This window comes from Molossus molossus, unplaced genomic scaffold, assembly GCF_014108415.1.
Source record: "Molossus molossus isolate mMolMol1 unplaced genomic scaffold, mMolMol1.p scaffold_m16_p_5, whole genome shotgun sequence".
NCBI lineage: Eukaryota > Metazoa > Chordata > Mammalia > Chiroptera > Molossidae > Molossus > Molossus molossus.
In genome coordinates this window covers 15,143,679-15,159,783 of record NW_023425388.1, presented here as the reverse complement: position 1 = coordinate 15,159,783, position 16,105 = coordinate 15,143,679, and the positions used below count along the sequence as shown (strand labels likewise).

General features: G+C 40.1%; 1 protein-coding gene and 1 long non-coding RNA gene across 8 annotated transcripts in view; both read right to left on the bottom strand.

Moving 5' to 3' along the window:
- Positions 1-16,105, bottom strand: part of LOC118616898 (amyloid beta precursor protein) — a 241,811-nt gene that overhangs the window by 203,678 nt on the left and 22,028 nt on the right. The gene's annotated exons all lie outside the window — the stretch shown is intronic.
- Positions 9,353-14,753, bottom strand: LOC118616899. Its single transcript, XR_004956728.1, has 3 exons — positions 14,720-14,753; positions 11,277-11,449; positions 9,353-9,410 (listed from the first exon to the last, which is right to left on the bottom strand). It is a non-coding gene; the product is annotated as an uncharacterized LOC118616899 (long non-coding RNA).

Sequence of the window (16,105 nt, the reverse complement as noted above, 5' to 3'; positions counted from 1 at the left end):
CTGGCCCGACGAAGGTGAACTCGACAGCCACGAGCCCCTGCTTTCTTCTACAGCACAGCGATCTTCTGGAACGAGGTGCTTTAACCCAGCAGGGATCTCTCCCATGTTGTTCGGCTTTGCCACGGTTCTCCCCCGGGAAAGCAAGTTAGCCCACGCGGATCATAAGGCACCTTGCTTTTTTTTTTTTTATCCTCACCCGAAGACACTTTTCCATTTTTTGTTTAGATAGAGTGGGAGGGAGGGAGAGGAAGAGAGAGAGAGAGAGAGAGAGAGAGAAACATCGATGTGAAAGGCTCACATGGAGTGGCTGCCACCCGCACGGCCAACCAGGGCCGGGGACAAACTGCAACAGAGGTACATGCCCTTGGTGAACTGTTTCCAGGTGGAGGTTCAAGGTTCCGGGGAAGTTACTTGTCACAACTTGGGCAGTGTGTTTGGTAGGCAGTGGTGAAGGATGTTACTAACCATCCCACAATGCACAGCACAGCCTCCTTCACACTCTCCGCAGGGAAGAACTATCTGGCCCCAAATGTCAATCGTGCCTGGGTGGGAAACCCCGACCTCGGCTTTTCCCTAGGGCGACAAGTCATGTCTTATTCATCTCTGTTCCCAGGACAATACTAGCACTGAAATACTGGTTGAATCAAAGAGATTCCCTCCGAGAACATACTGTCCAAAGGTGTAAAAATTATAAATATATAAATTCTACAAAATGTAGTTTGTCTTCCACACATGCAGATACATTTATGTTAATTTTTAAAGGTACCTGGGATATCAAAAGTTATTAACATTAGCAGGATAAACACCCCCCACCCCACCTCCCAAGATTGGCCCATAATATTTTGTAGACAGTAACAAGAAATAACTTTACTGTAGGAACTCCTTGTGAATTGATCTATCACAGTAATCTATCAATGGTCTTGTTGGTTAATTATCCAACCTACACACACACACACACACACACACACACACACACACGGAGTGGTCACTGCTTCAGAGCAAACCTCACAAGAAAGCACACAGGATCACACAGTCATAACTATGGGTCCAAGACTGAGAAATCCAATCAGATCTTCTGTCCCTGGGTCAAGACTTTCTAATTCTAGCCAATCATTTCATAATAAATGACTCAATGAAAGGTGGAGAGGGCTAAATCACTGGAACCCCACTGAGTAATTTATTAACTCAACTGGGATAACAAGTGTATACTAACAAGTCACATAAACCCCCTAAAAAGAGCTATGACTAAAAACATTGTTTCCAGAAATGTCTCCATGTCCTGTACCTGTCACTATGAGCCTGGTCTTATCCACCACTTGGCTGTAGCTTTGGAGACCTCAGGGGACTTAGAGATAGCTCAGGGTGCCTGTTGGAGCTCATGACTGAGGGAACCCACACCTGCAGATACCGATTTGAACCCTGGAATGGAAGGAAAAGATCAAATTCTGTGTCTAACGTTTACTGGAAATAGGAGAAACGTCTTAACTTTAACTCTTGATTTTTTAAAACATTCTAAAGTAGATACATTAACACCCCATCTCACGGGTTATTATGAGGATTAAAATTCAATAATATACATAAAATCTATACAAAACAACTTGTTTCAAAAAGAGTTCGCCCTACTGATTCAGCTGATATCTAGCAGGAAGAAAGGAAGGATTCCAAAATGAGAAACTTCCTGGGACAGGTAGAGAGGCTGAGCAGATGAACACACAGCGCTTGGAATCTGAGCATCACCCTCACAAAGACGTCTGCTGTTGATTCAGGAAGCCTGAGAGAGGGTTTTCTGCTCTAAAGAAAATGCTAACTACATAACGCGCGATGACACACTGGTTTAAAGAATGCCACTTGAAATAGACCATCTTTCCTCATTTATGTGCAAGACACCTGCCTGCCAAGTTGTTTCTAGGAGACAATCTGGTAAGGACAGCAGCCCATGCGTCCTCATCCCGCCACAACCTGCAAGCTCCCAGTGGCAGATCTGACTCACCAAGTCTATGCAGTATTTTTAAACCATCGAAGATATTTCAGTGTGTGTGCTTTAATGACAATTTTGGCTCTTTTCAAAATGTCTAATATAAGGTTCATGATGTCCACTCTGACAGTGCAAAATCACAACTGGGTCAAGGAGACTGTAGCCCATTTCAAGATGTTAAGAATTTTGAGTTTGTCTGGCCACAGTAATCAAAGCGGTTTTTATAATGAGCTTCTCTTACTTGCATTTTTGTGGCAAGCAGATTATTAGATATATCACAAAGTAATGTGTCCTCAAAATGGCCCAGTGGAGTTCAAGACATGTTTTTCAAAGTATTAATATCCACTTCACTTCACTCCTAAATCAGTGTTCTCCAAAACATTGTCTAAACGATGTTGAGTTATTTCCTGGTGATGGGGGAAATTCTGTTGTCCAACACATGTGGGAAAATGAGTCCTTTAAGGAGGATATTGGAAGTCTTTGAAAAACCCTATAATAAAGAAGCCGGTTTAACTTTTTTTTACACCTAGTTTTCCACTGTAACACATTTAACATATCTGGAAAAGAATTTGAAAAAAAATAGTTTTAAGAGATGTGAAAGGGATGACCAAGCTAAATTTATCCTGGTCGTTTTGAGTAAAACAAAGTTAATCAAACCAAAAACAAGTCTTAAAGGGAACAACAGCAGTGAGTATTACTAGGTGCCTATAGTACTGATTATAATAAAGCATCAGATCTGGCTCGAGGCAAAATATTATAGGGCTTATAGAATACAGAGCAAGAAAAGAAATGACAAGAACGAAGATGTGTTCCCAAATGCCCCAAATATTTCAAAAACAAGTTATGAGCATTCAGAAACATGCACGATAGTAAAACTCAAGAACTTTGTAAGATCCCACTACAACGCAAAACTCTAGGTCTTCTGCCTTTTAAATTATACAGATAAATCAAATCCACGTGATTTGTTAGAAGAACGTTTAGATTTCCATTTAGGAGAACAAATGTGAGAAGGCTGATGACAGGTGCATGGACTGGAATCACATCCCTGGATTCCAAAATCATATTTGTAAAAAAAATGGGAAATAAGAACTAAGAAAAGAAAAGGCAGAAGACCTGGATGTCATAGCTCTGAATGGAAACACATATCCGAGGGAAGAAAAAACAATGAGTGCTTTTGTTTGTACATTAATACTGACTTTATAATAGAGAACACACATTACTACTGATTTTCCCATTTTCACACAAGTGAGAGAGAGGTCAGCTGGACTCCTAAACTAAATTTACCTATCTATAAAGGGAAGACCCTTAGAGGAACTTCACAGATGGCCACACATTTTGGGATATTGGGGAGTCCATCCATGGGGATAAATAAAAAGCACCTGGTAAGTAAAAGATAATATAATACCCAGAATCTCACTACTTCTTAAATATTGTTCTCCTCAAATAATATATTAAAATGTGATGTTAATTTTCTCTAGAAAGAGAGAGACAGTGTTCAACATCACACAAAAGCCAGAGCTACATTCACCAATACCACTAGACAGATACCATTCTGTTACGTTTAAGACAAGCACATTTGTAGTGTTGTTTTTTAAAAACAAATGCTACAATTCTGCCCGCGTGGTTTTTCCCAGATCAGATTTAGCCAAAAGTTTTCAAACATCTCTGAAAGAAAAACTTTCTGGTTTTAAGTTCCTGTTGGAAGATCACCAAGTCACTTAGTGCTTCTCTGGGATGAAACAACTTTGCAGAAAACAGCAAGCACTTTCCTCATGAGGTGACATGCTTTATTATAAAAACAGGGGGTTATAGCCAAAGAGCACACTAACAACTGTCTTTGAATTTTAGGTACAGGCTCTGAGAATCAAGTACCTCCCCATATTTTACATAACTCAAAACATCCTCAAGAAGACCTGTTTTAGATGTTCAGAATATTCCATAAGACATCCTTTAATACTGAAATACTTAGGCATGACTCAACTGCTTGGCTGAGATTATGCTACAAGCAAGTTCCTGTTTCTCAATGAGTCATGTCTGGACAGCACAAGTATATGACCTTTAGCACCCAAAGGCCTTCTGCTTCAAAATTCATATTTTTAGGGGTCAGTCTTGTTCCTTCCTCCCTCACCACCACAGAAAAGAACAAAGCAGGGGGAAAAAATTCTACTTAAATAGTCAAAGCCATCTTTTAGATGGAAGCTCACGACTAAGAATAAATTCTATGGTTTTCCTTTAAGTATACTTATTCCTGGGTAACATAAATTTGTATTATCAAGAAAGTAGTGAAAAGACCCATAAAATAAAACACTTCATCATTTACCCAAGGAGCATGGAGGTTTTCTAGCAAAATGTAAACATTTTATAGTTCAGAGTGGTTCTATAAAAATGTTTTCCCTTAAAAAACAATGAAGTCTAGAGCAATCTAGTTTGCCAGTCACTCAAAATATTTGTTGGCTCCTTTTACTAAGCCAAAACAAAGATGAACAAACTCTTCCAGAGACGTCAGCTGGGGGATGGAGGTAGGCTTCAAGAAAGGGAAACAAGAAATCGTCTACTGTACCAAGTAAAACTCCAGCATAGAAGGACAATATTTACAGCAGAAAAGGGTTGTTCCTTAATAACTGAGAAGAATACCCAATCATAACAAGCTCTTCTGAATTAACACTTAATCCAAGTCATTGGAGAGCTCCAGCTAACGGTTCTTAATAGTGAGCTATACTAGCATGAATATAAATGTTACGTATAAACACAATGTGGTTGAAAATGGCATAGTCTGGAATCTGAAACATTCAGAATGAGAAACTACAACTCTTACATTTGACACCCCATTTGTACAGCTGGGTCTCTATCTCACGTGGGACAGGGACAAGTTTTTCCACCCAGATCTTGCGTTCTAAAACAAGAAAAAACACTGCGAAAAACTCACTATGTTAAACAGCTGTGAATAAACAAGCCGACCGTCTAATCTTTCGATGACGGCAGATCTATCTCTGCCACTAGATAAAAGATTAATCTTGTAAATAGAGACAGTTAAAAATAAACAGACAAACTCAAGTTAGCACTGCTTTGCCATGGTAAGAAGTTCTGACTCTTCTCTGGCATTTGAGGCGCATCCCAGATGACTCAGTTTAAGGGGAAAAGGGATAAATTGATATTATGTCTGCCAAATGCCAGAACTCTGGCTTTAGTTCAGCCTTACATTTAAATCTACACCTTATTTGCCTTAGACAACTCAGCAAACTAACTCTTTCAAACTAAAATCTACAAAAAGAACAAGGCCCCGTGCATGGAATTACTTTTAGTCCAAAATATAAAAGTCACTCCCCTTAAGAAATTAATTTTAGTTCTCCCCTACATTAAAACAGACATCTCGCCCTGGCCAGTTTGGCTCAGCGGTTAGAGCGTCGGCCTGCGGTCCGGAGAGACCCGGGTTCGGTTCCCGCTAAGGGCACGTACCTCGGTTGCAGTTTGTCCCCGGCCTGGGTTGGTCGTGCGGGTGGCAGCCACTCGATGTGTCCCTTCACGTCGATGTTTCTCTCCCTCTCTCCCTTCCTCTCTCTCCCTCCCACTCTATCTGTACAAAAAAATGGAAAAAATATCCTCGGGTGAGGATTAAAAACAAAACGAAATAAAACAGACATCTCTCCTACCCCTGAGTTATCACATACCTTTGCATTCCCATTGTGCAGTCTATGATATCTGCCTTTCTCTCCACAACCCCAAAGCCACTGACATGGGGCTTCCTCCGAGAACACACAGATACTTGGTTACTTCAACTTAGCTTTGAAAATACAGTAAGGTATGTTACCACATACAGTATTTTGAATTTTAAGACCATTTCTAAGGAACATAAGTTGTGTTCCTTTACAACAGAACCCTCCTTGAATGTCTATGTTAAATTCTAATTGCAAAGATCCCAAAAGTCAAAATGAATTAAGAATTGGCTTTGACACGACCAAGTGAATAAATGAATACGTGATCATCCTGGTTCATGTGTTTGACACCAAAAGTTCACTATGTACACTTCATTGTTGAAACTCAATGTCAAAGAGAAGATTAAAAAATCTGATAGTTCTAAGTAATCAGAAGGGACTTAATAATACTGATTTTTTTTTTTTTTTTTTTTATCCTCACTCGAGGACATTTTTCCATTTTTTGTTCAGGTAGAGTGGGAGGGAGAGAGAGGAACAGAGAGAGAGAGAGAAACATCGACGTGAAAGGGACACATCGAGTGGCTGCCACCCGCACAACCGACCAGGGCCGGGGACAAACTGCAACCGAGGTACGTGCCCTTAGCGGGAACCGAACCCGGGTTTCTCAGGACCGCAGGCCAACGCTCCAACCGCTGAGCCAAACCGGCCAGGGCAATAATACTGATTTTTATTAACACCTGTGCTCCAACATCTTGATTTTAGGAGCAGCTTAGTGTTTGCATGATGATAGTTCCAGATTAAGTTTGAATGTGTTAATTATTCATTACAATTACGAGGGAGATGAATCACTAGACTGAATTAGGTGTGCAATGTTGTTCCACATCTTTCTCGCTATTAACTAATAAACAATTAGAAGAAAGGAAATCTTCCCCTTTCAAATACCAAACCAGTAAGAATCAATATATGAAATTTTTCCTCCATTAAAATCTGCTGTGGCTGAAAGACAATAAATCTCTCTTCCTGGCTCTGATCTAGAACTTGACTTGGTTAATAATGACTGATTTCAGACATCTATGAAGTGACACTGAACCTCTGATACAGACTTCACTGATGTTGGAATTCCATTGCAGGAATTGCTAACGGTGTTACAGAAGTCCAGTACTAGGAGGAAAACAAAATGTTTATCTGTCTAGGATTATTTACATATTTGCATCAGTTTCTAGCCCACACAAAGAAGCACCATCCTAACATAAACTGTTAAATAAAATTACTGGGAATAATAAACATGAAACCATCACTATTATTAATATCTGCAAATAAGGAGATCCTGGATGCAAATCAATTGGAAGTCAGCTTAAGAGAGCACATAATTAATTTAAACAGCTAATCAAGCGACACGGTGAATAAGTCTAAGACCATTTTCTGAAGCAGAATAAAAAAACAAAAACAAAAATCATCCACTCTTGCGATTCTTCCTGTGGGATTTCTCTGCCCTTGTTAGCTAACACCGAGTGTGAATGCTTTTCTTCTCAAAACAGTTTGCTTTAAAGCAATTTGCTTTTCACTGAAATTTTTTAAGTGTGATTCGAGGAGAAAATACAGAAGCATTCATGTGTGCCTTTCGGGCCCCAACCCCTTTCTCCAGAACAGTGACAAGAGTAATTTTCCATAATTGCTTTGTAAAATTCTCTTGTGAATAAGTCAACGTTCAGAAAGAGACTATGTGTTTTTAACTCAAGATTTACAAAGACTTCCTCCCAAAATCTGCAGAGCATTTCCTTCAAGTAAAGATACTTCGTTGTTTTTTTTTTTTTTATAACTTAATGTTTCCAAATATCTAAGCCATCCATAAGATTAAAAATAAAATTTTCACCACTCCACTTTCAGTAAGAATCTAACAAAATCATTCATCATTGTTTTTTTTTTAATCCTCACCCGAGGATATTTTTCCACTGATTTTTTTTTTTTTTTAGAGAGTGGAAGGGAGGAGGGGGAGAGAGAGAGAGAAACATCAATGTGAGAGAGACACATTGATTGGTTGTCTCCCACATGACCCTGACCTGGACTGGGGATCGAACCTGCAACCCAGGTATGTGTCCTTGACTGGAATCGAACCAGAGACCCTTCGAACCAAACCCGCCAGGGCATCATTCACCATTTTTAACATTTCATCATATCTCTCTGTCTGCATACAATAGTGCCCATCTCCTGATGTTGCTGAAGAGCCCAGCACTCAAGAGGTATTATCCCTTATTATAATCATGCTGTGTGCATATCAGAGAGCAAGCCAGAGGTAAAGCCAGGATTAGAATTACCTTCTTAAATTCTTGGTTTATCGAGAAGGTAAATCTGGAGAACGACTGACCTCTCCAGCAGTACCTGACTTCCCCACTAGGAATTCGAGACCTGCCCCATCTATCAGACAACGAAGAGGGATTGACAGCAGCTATATCCAATGCATGTCCAGAGCTAACATAATTTAATTTTATACCTCTTACTAACTAGTAATCATAGATCCATGAAAAAAAATAACATGCAAAATCCAAAAGTTTTCTCCTTCATTCAATGCAAATTCAATCCAATCACTTCATCCAGACCTCTTTCATGTTAAGCACCCACACTTTCATTTTCAATTCTCTTAGTCATATTATCAGACCCCACATTTTCTTCTTCTTCTTCTTTTTTTTTATCCTCGCCCGAAGACATTTTTCCCTTTTTTTTCAGATAGAGTGGGAGGGAGAGAGAGGAAGAGAGAGAGAGAGAGAGAGAAACATCGATGTGAAAGGGACACATCGAGTGGCTGCCACCCCCACAACCCAACCAGGGCCGGGGACAAACTGTAACCGAGGTACGTGCCCTTAGTGGGAACCGAACCCGGGTCTCTCTGGACCACAGGCTGATTCTCCAATCGCTGAGCCAAACCAGCCAGGGCCAGACCCCAAATTTTCATTTTCAGTTCTCTTAGTCATATTATCAAGAAAAATGCAAACTACTCAGAGAAGTCAACATCCTGGGCTATTATCTCACACTCACTCTTAAGTAAGTAAATATTTTCATTTGCCAAATGGGGAGTTCTTCCATTGGAGACATTCAACAAGACTTACCCAGAAGACACTGGAAGTAGGAAGCCCTACCTGCATTCCCCTATTCTCACTCCAGAAGACTTCCAGCTGCCTGATCTCACCAGAGCAGGACTGCTTCCTGTTACTCAGGTGGAAACAACAGACGCTGCAGAAGTAGGAATATGTGCACTTGCCTTTCAGAAAGAGTTTGTCACACACACACCTGAGATCCTTTTATCCTGCACCCCATTGCCTCTCTGAACACACACACACACACACACACACACACACACACTACAATCATCAGGCAATCACAATACATTTTTTAAGAAATAAAAAAACCTTTAATAAAATAAGTAGATGGTGTGATGACTCTATTCCATTTTGGAGTCATCAGACTCTAAAGAATGTGATTTTTTAAGGTGCACAAGCTTGTTGAGTTTCTCAGTGAGGTTACTGCAATGCTTCGCTCCCTAAGGTAAACTGAAATTTGAATTGTAAGAAGTCTAACTTCTATTATTCATCTGCAGCACCTGTGCCAATTTCATTCATAAATAATTTCAAAATGTGGATTTTAAAAGAGTAGTTTATTTACCTCAGTCCATCAACTTTGTTTTATCAGGAATACTACTGAAAAACTTGTGTTGCTTACTTCCTATACCTGAGCTTTGAGCAACCTATGGGGCAGACTGTGGACCCAGAACACAGGCTAGTTGTTTCCTGAAAAATAATAATAATAATAATAAAGCTGGTTTCTAACCTAGGTTCAAGTCTTGGCCCTGACTCCAAGGCAAATCTCTCTTCCCCTGCTATATCCGTGAAGAGGAACCACAACTAACCCCCACTTAGACCACTGCTTTTCAAACTGTGCTCTCAGGAAGCCTGGAGTTGCTTAGAAATGCTTCAGTATTTGAGGGAGGTCAAGGAAGGAAATAGGTTTTTAAGGTTTCGATTTAAGGAGATAGGTTTTTAAATCTACTTTTAGATTAAGGCTCCATCCACTCAATATTTTTGTTTGAAAAAAGTGGGTTATGCTGCACCCCCACTTTTTTAATCCAAATGAAAACCTGTGCGTTCTACTTTGCCTAAAAATGACAGAAGTAGAAATCACAATGCAAGTGTTTTGAAGTTGCTCTAAGATAATTTTCACTGTCACAAAACAAGGAGATGGGGAATGGGCTGCAGAGAGGAGATGCTTGCTCTGCATAAGCAGAACCATTCTCAGCAGAACCCTTCCCTGCTGGGAGTTCAGAACGTGGCAGAGGGTAAGAGCAGAAACCAAGACACCAGCACCCAGCACGTTTTAGGAGCTGCAACCTCTCATTTGGAAACTCTAGATAGAATTAAGTTTATATTTATATGTGTGTAAAAGAACAAATATATGTGTATTTCTAAAAATTCAAATAATATAAGTCAGTTTTAAAAATATTACTTAGCAACAATATAAAAATATTCTGGTCACCCATCCCAGGGATAAATAAAAAGACAGGGGATCTGATTTCTGTGCCTGCTTTTAGTGGATATGAGTCATGGCTATCCCTAGGATGTTACTGATGAAGTAAAATAGGTATTTGTTTTATAAACAAAAAATTTCCCTTAAGGAACTCAACTTCTCCTTTGTCAGAGTTGTCTGATAGGCATTTTTGTGTGGCTCTAACGAACACTTTAGAAAACTCGGAATAGCTATAATATATTTTACAAAGATTGTCTAAATTAATACCAAAACATGTACTAATATCTTGTGGGCTTCTTCTAGTCTATACTGTTATAATTATAAAATCTTGCATCAAATTCTTTTAGAAAGCTATGCGCAGAAATATTTACAGGTAAAATGACATAATGTTTGGGACTTGCTTTACAATACTACAGAACACAAAAAAGAGTGTGTGTGTGTGTGTGTGTGTGTGTGTGTGTCTGTGCGTGCCAATAGAAAAAAAACAAAACGTGGTCAATTATTGAAGCTGGATGAGATAATGAGATATATGTGATTTGAAATTTTCTATTATAAAAACTTTTTAAAACTTCCTTTGGAAAGTTGTCAGATTATGTCAACAGTACATAAATACTATACATGTTATAGGACCAAAATATAGGCTTAAACCAAAGGATTAAAAGAATTTGTAAGACATTCTCTCAGTTACACAAGCAATTTGTAAGTGAATAGTTTTCCAGGGATACAATAATCCAATACCTGTTATCAATATTTATCAATCACAAACACAAAATAGAAGTGACTCAAAAAGCAAATTGACTATCTGGGCTGGACTATGGTCCTTAAATTTGTGTACACATCACATTACCCTGAGCCATAGTTTTAGACAGAGTCTATACATTTTAATATGAGAGAAAAGGCTGATCAATATCAAACTGCAGGAGCTACAAGATGCTTACCTTGACGCAAGGTAAGTAAGAGTGAGAAGTAAAGGGAAAGGTATGTTAATGCACAAAATCAAATAATTGAAAAGAAAAAGACAGAAGTGTCAAAAATGTTTCTTCCTTGACCTTGAGAAAGAACACATTTAAATGCACCTTCATTTCAAAGGAAACTCGTAATCAAATAATCGCATTAAAAAAATCACTCTTTACCTTGTAAAGGATACAAAGGGTTGTTTCTTCGAGAACCTCAAACTCTGTCAACATTTAAGTGGTTCTCAAGCTTGAGCATCCGTGAGAATCAACCAGAGGGTTGTTAAAATGGGCTGCAGGGCCCACCCTCAGGCCACACTAGGAGACCTATGGGCGTATTCCATGACCAGCTCCTGCGTATGACCAAATTTTAAAAAAGAGCCACAATTTTAAAAAATGCAATGCACATTCTATAAGAAGCATTTTATTCAACTGAATTTGGAGGCAGAGCAAGAGTGTTTCACGAAGAGAACGATCACCCTGGGGGGAGAACTGCATTTTCACAGACTAACAAATGAAATAGGTACCAAATAATTTAGAAACCTCACGGTACTTTGGTAGCTGTAAACTGTTACAATGTTGCAACTTACAAAAAGATGCTACTATCTGAGAACAGAGTTCCACCATAACCAAAACACAGACTTCAAACAATACCTCCTTCACAGAACTCATTTAAACAGCTGATAAACTCTGTTTCACATCCTCTCACTGGTCCTGGAATCTGGGGGAGAGCTGCCTCCAATCACCTTCAGTTACAGCAGCAGCTGTGGAATGCTCTCTGCCACCAACAAACTGTTGCTGCAGTGACCACAAGGGACCCCCAGGTCAGAGCCGCCTCCATCCTTGGCGGATGAGTCAACACAGAACTAACCCAGTTACCACCCGGCACAGCAAGGCAGTGCATTCGGGCCCGGATCACAGGCACTCGGGCCAAGTTAAGAGCCAACAACCGGCAACCACAGCCTGGGTACAGTACATTAATTTCCTTTGTAAATTTCTTAACACAAAGCCCAGTGGAAGGGTGGGGGAGGAGGAGCAGATCCTGAAGAACTGCTGGTCGAATTCCACCCAGGGTTTACCCGCGATTCAGTCCCCACTAACTGCTTCCTCCAAACCAGCCCTCTCAACAACAGCTGGAGTCCAGGGGACCATTCGGATTTCAACAAGTTCAAAGCCTTCTGCATCTACACCAGAATGACAATAGTTTCGATGGATCAGTTTTAGGAAACCTGTTAGGCAGATGACAACTAACACAGCTACTCAGTGGGTAGGTAGCATAACACCCTTAAAAATCTAGTTTTTAAAAAAATCGTGGTAGGCTAGCATTACTTTTTTCCAAGGAAGATGTTGTTATCGTTGTAATTAGACAGTTATTAATATGAATAAAAGGAAGAAAACAAAGGGAAGTCAGTCACTGTAAGCATGGTCACCTGGGCAGCTTCACCAAAGAGCTACAGCTTCATGCTCCCCAGGGAACCACCAGTCTATTCCCTGCAGATCACTGGGGGAAGGGATTGGATAAAGTGGGGGATGGGCCCCTGTCCAGTGAAGTCAGGGTGTAGCCAAGAAGGTGCTTGCCTGTCAGTCTAACCTGGGAAACAATGGATTGGCTAAGAGGGTGGAGCCACTGCAAGCATTCGAAATCTTGAAAAGTTAATGGTTAAGCTCCTGGTTAAAACCCCAGACAAAGGGCTTTCTCACCCGCTGTGACCCACACTCGCCATTTGCTCCTGCACTTGCCCGTTCTCTCTGCATAGTCATGTGGCCTTAAGCAACCACATGGCCCACGGCTGTGAGGACCCCACACACAATGCACTGTAGCTGGGAACACAAGCTAAGCTAGTCAGATGCTGAGCAGGACTGGACTTTAATAGGGAACAGAAATTCTGGGCCTTAATTCTGGCCCTACTGAAGACAATATTGGATTTCTTCCATGGCGAGACGGATCAAGATGGAACCTTGGAGGGGAACCCCCTTAATTTTACACTATCAATAAAGCTTTCCACAAAACCCCATCCTCCTATGGGGGCCTCAGGAAATTCATTTCCTCACAGCACCCCAAGAACTCCACTTCTACTGGTAACAATTTGATGATGGTGTCAGTTCATAGATTTTCCTTTCATTTATACTCAAATTATTTATTTATGGCAAAAAATACAGCAAACATCATGGGGTGTGGTTGGGCTAGCGGTTCTCAAGTCTAAGAAAACAATTCATATACACACACATTCTAGAGTAGAGGAGATAGGGGATTTGGAATCCAACTGCATAGAATTTAATTCCAACACCTAACTGTGATCCTGACAAAAAAGCTATGATTTTGGCTCCTCGTCTGTAAATTAGGAGATAAAATATTACTCATAGGAAGAGTGTGGGAATCAAAAGAGCATGTAAATTATTTAAGGAGCAAAAACAGGAATGCTAATAAGGCCATGCAAATCTAAATTTGCAAATACCAACAAAGTCTAATACAACTTTAAGAAAAGTACATGTCATTTGTCTATGAGCCTTGGAAGTTTGTAAAAGCCACAAATTAACTTGAATATTACTTAATGTTTTATGAATAGCCTGACAGAGTTTTCTACCATTTCCTGATTTTGCCTTCATTTTGGGCACAGCCACATTACAAGAAGAAAGCAAGCAACAAAACCAAAGGCAAGATAATAGCTTTTAACCTTCTACTAAAAAACAGATCTGCAAGACAGGTTGTGGATGACTCAGTTCTTTTACTTTGGGGACAAGGCAGATGATCAAGAAGGTTACATGCCGTGACTTATAAACATGGGTGTGTACATGAGCAGGGTCACCAAAATGTATGGCAAATGTTATGACCCAATCACCATTGCTAGCTTACAACAATAGTAATAATAATAATAAATATTTACTGAGTATCTAGTATGTCCTATGGGCTGTATTACTTCTTTTAATCCCCGTGACAACCCTAGAATTTAGGTGCTTTTCTAGTAAGTCCTACTTCACAGACAAAGAAACCAAGATGAGTAAAATGAGTTTTCAAAAAGAAACAATGGTTGCTACATCAAGAGTTTCACAAATAAAGCATTCAAGAATTCAGAAAGGCAATGAACTGCTCTGCTGGACCTGTGGAAGGCCTTTGACCTGCAGACAGCCAACCACTCATGGATAACCCATTGTGTATGTATGCCCAGTTAGGTAACCTTCCCGATGGTTGCAAGGAGCATATACGTGACACCTGGTCACACTGTGTAACCTATGGACAAGGGTGAGCAATGGAAGGATAAGAAATGGTATCAGATATTAGGGCCAGATGATAGGATACACAAAAGGAGTTTTAGCAACCAGTAAGAGATTATGCTGATGTTTCATGGTAACATGTTTGGAGGTGTAAGTGGCTTGATAAATACCTACTGGGGTTTCCTTAGAGCTGGCAGGATCCATCCGAAACAGGCGAAATATCTTGGTAACTAAGCTGAGCATGTTGAGGATGTAGAGAAATTTTAAAAGCTGCACCACAGGACATCCCTAGCCAGATGCCTCTAATGGTCTTGTGCTTTGCTAAGAACGTCAATGCTCCTTTATTGCAACTACCAACACTTCTACGGTGGGCATATCAAGTGCTCATTTTCACCAAGGGTCATACTCACTTTTCTGCAGAACCATTTCAATCCTGTTAGATGTTCCCCTGGTCAAAATTAAGACACTCACTCAGTATCTCTTAGAAAATAATAAAAATATATCCTATCTCTATTTCAGTAATGGTGAGAGAGTCAGTACTAGATTTTTATTTTTTTATAAAAGAGGTTGAATGGTTTTCTTTATTCACTGTAGTTATAAGAAACTTTAAAATCTTTCTTTAAGGTCAAAGACATCTTTACAGAAATTTACTACCACTTTACTTGTCATAACCTCCCACTTTTATAACCAATGTGGAATGGGAATGAATTCCGATAATAGTTTTGATCCATAAAATGAGTTGGAAAATCACTTTTAAAATAAAAAAGTGCTCAAATGTTAAATATTTAATATTTAAACGACAACAAAAAGATAAGTAACAAAGGTGCCTTCAAAAATAATAAGCTGCTGGTTACTGGCCTTTATGACTCTCCTGTAGGAGCTACACAGAAGCTCTCTGGTTCGATCACTTCTACATTCAGTTCACAGGAGCCTGGGTTCCAATCTCAGCCTAACGGTTTACTATGATTTGGGGCAAATTATGCAGCCTCGCCAAACCTGACTTGTTCCTATTTTATTTGAGTATTTGCCCTGCCTTTCTTCTTCTTTTTTTTTTAATCCTCACCCGAGGACATTTTTCCATATTTTCTTCAGATAGAGTGGGAGAGAGAGAGAGAGAGAGAAACATCGACGTGAAGGGGACACATCGAGTGGTTGCCACCGCATGATCCAACCAGGGCTGGGGACAAGCTGCAACTGAGGTACACGCCCTCAGCGGGAACCGAACCCGGGTCTCTCTGGACTGCAGGCCAATGCTCTAACCATTGAGCCAAACCAACCAGGGCTGGCCCGCCTTTCTTATGAAGCTATAAAGAACTTAGTAGATGAATTGTTGTGCTACAAACATCCTTGTGAGTCAGAATGTTCTCCGTGTTTCATATTTGGTTTACATCATCCCTGATACCATCTCAATGTACCGTATTAATTCAGCATGATACTGCATTTTCTCTCTTCAGCAATGTCTATAATCTCCCATACCCATAGAGTCATTAAAACATTTGTTATTCACTTCAAAAGGTCTACATAAAACCTTCATTAAAAAGTTAGTTATACCCTGGCCAATTTTGCTCAGTGGTTAGAGCATTGGCCCTCAGACCAATGAGTCTTGGGTTCGATTCCGGTCACGGGCATGTACCTCAGCTGCAGTTCGTCCCCGGTCATGCGGGAGGCAACCAGTAGATGTGTCACTCTCACGTCGATGTGTCTCTCTCTCCATCTCTCTCCCTCCCTCCCACTCTATCTGAAGATAAACAGAAAGATACCCTCGGGTGAGGATTAAAAAAGAAAAAAAAAGCCAG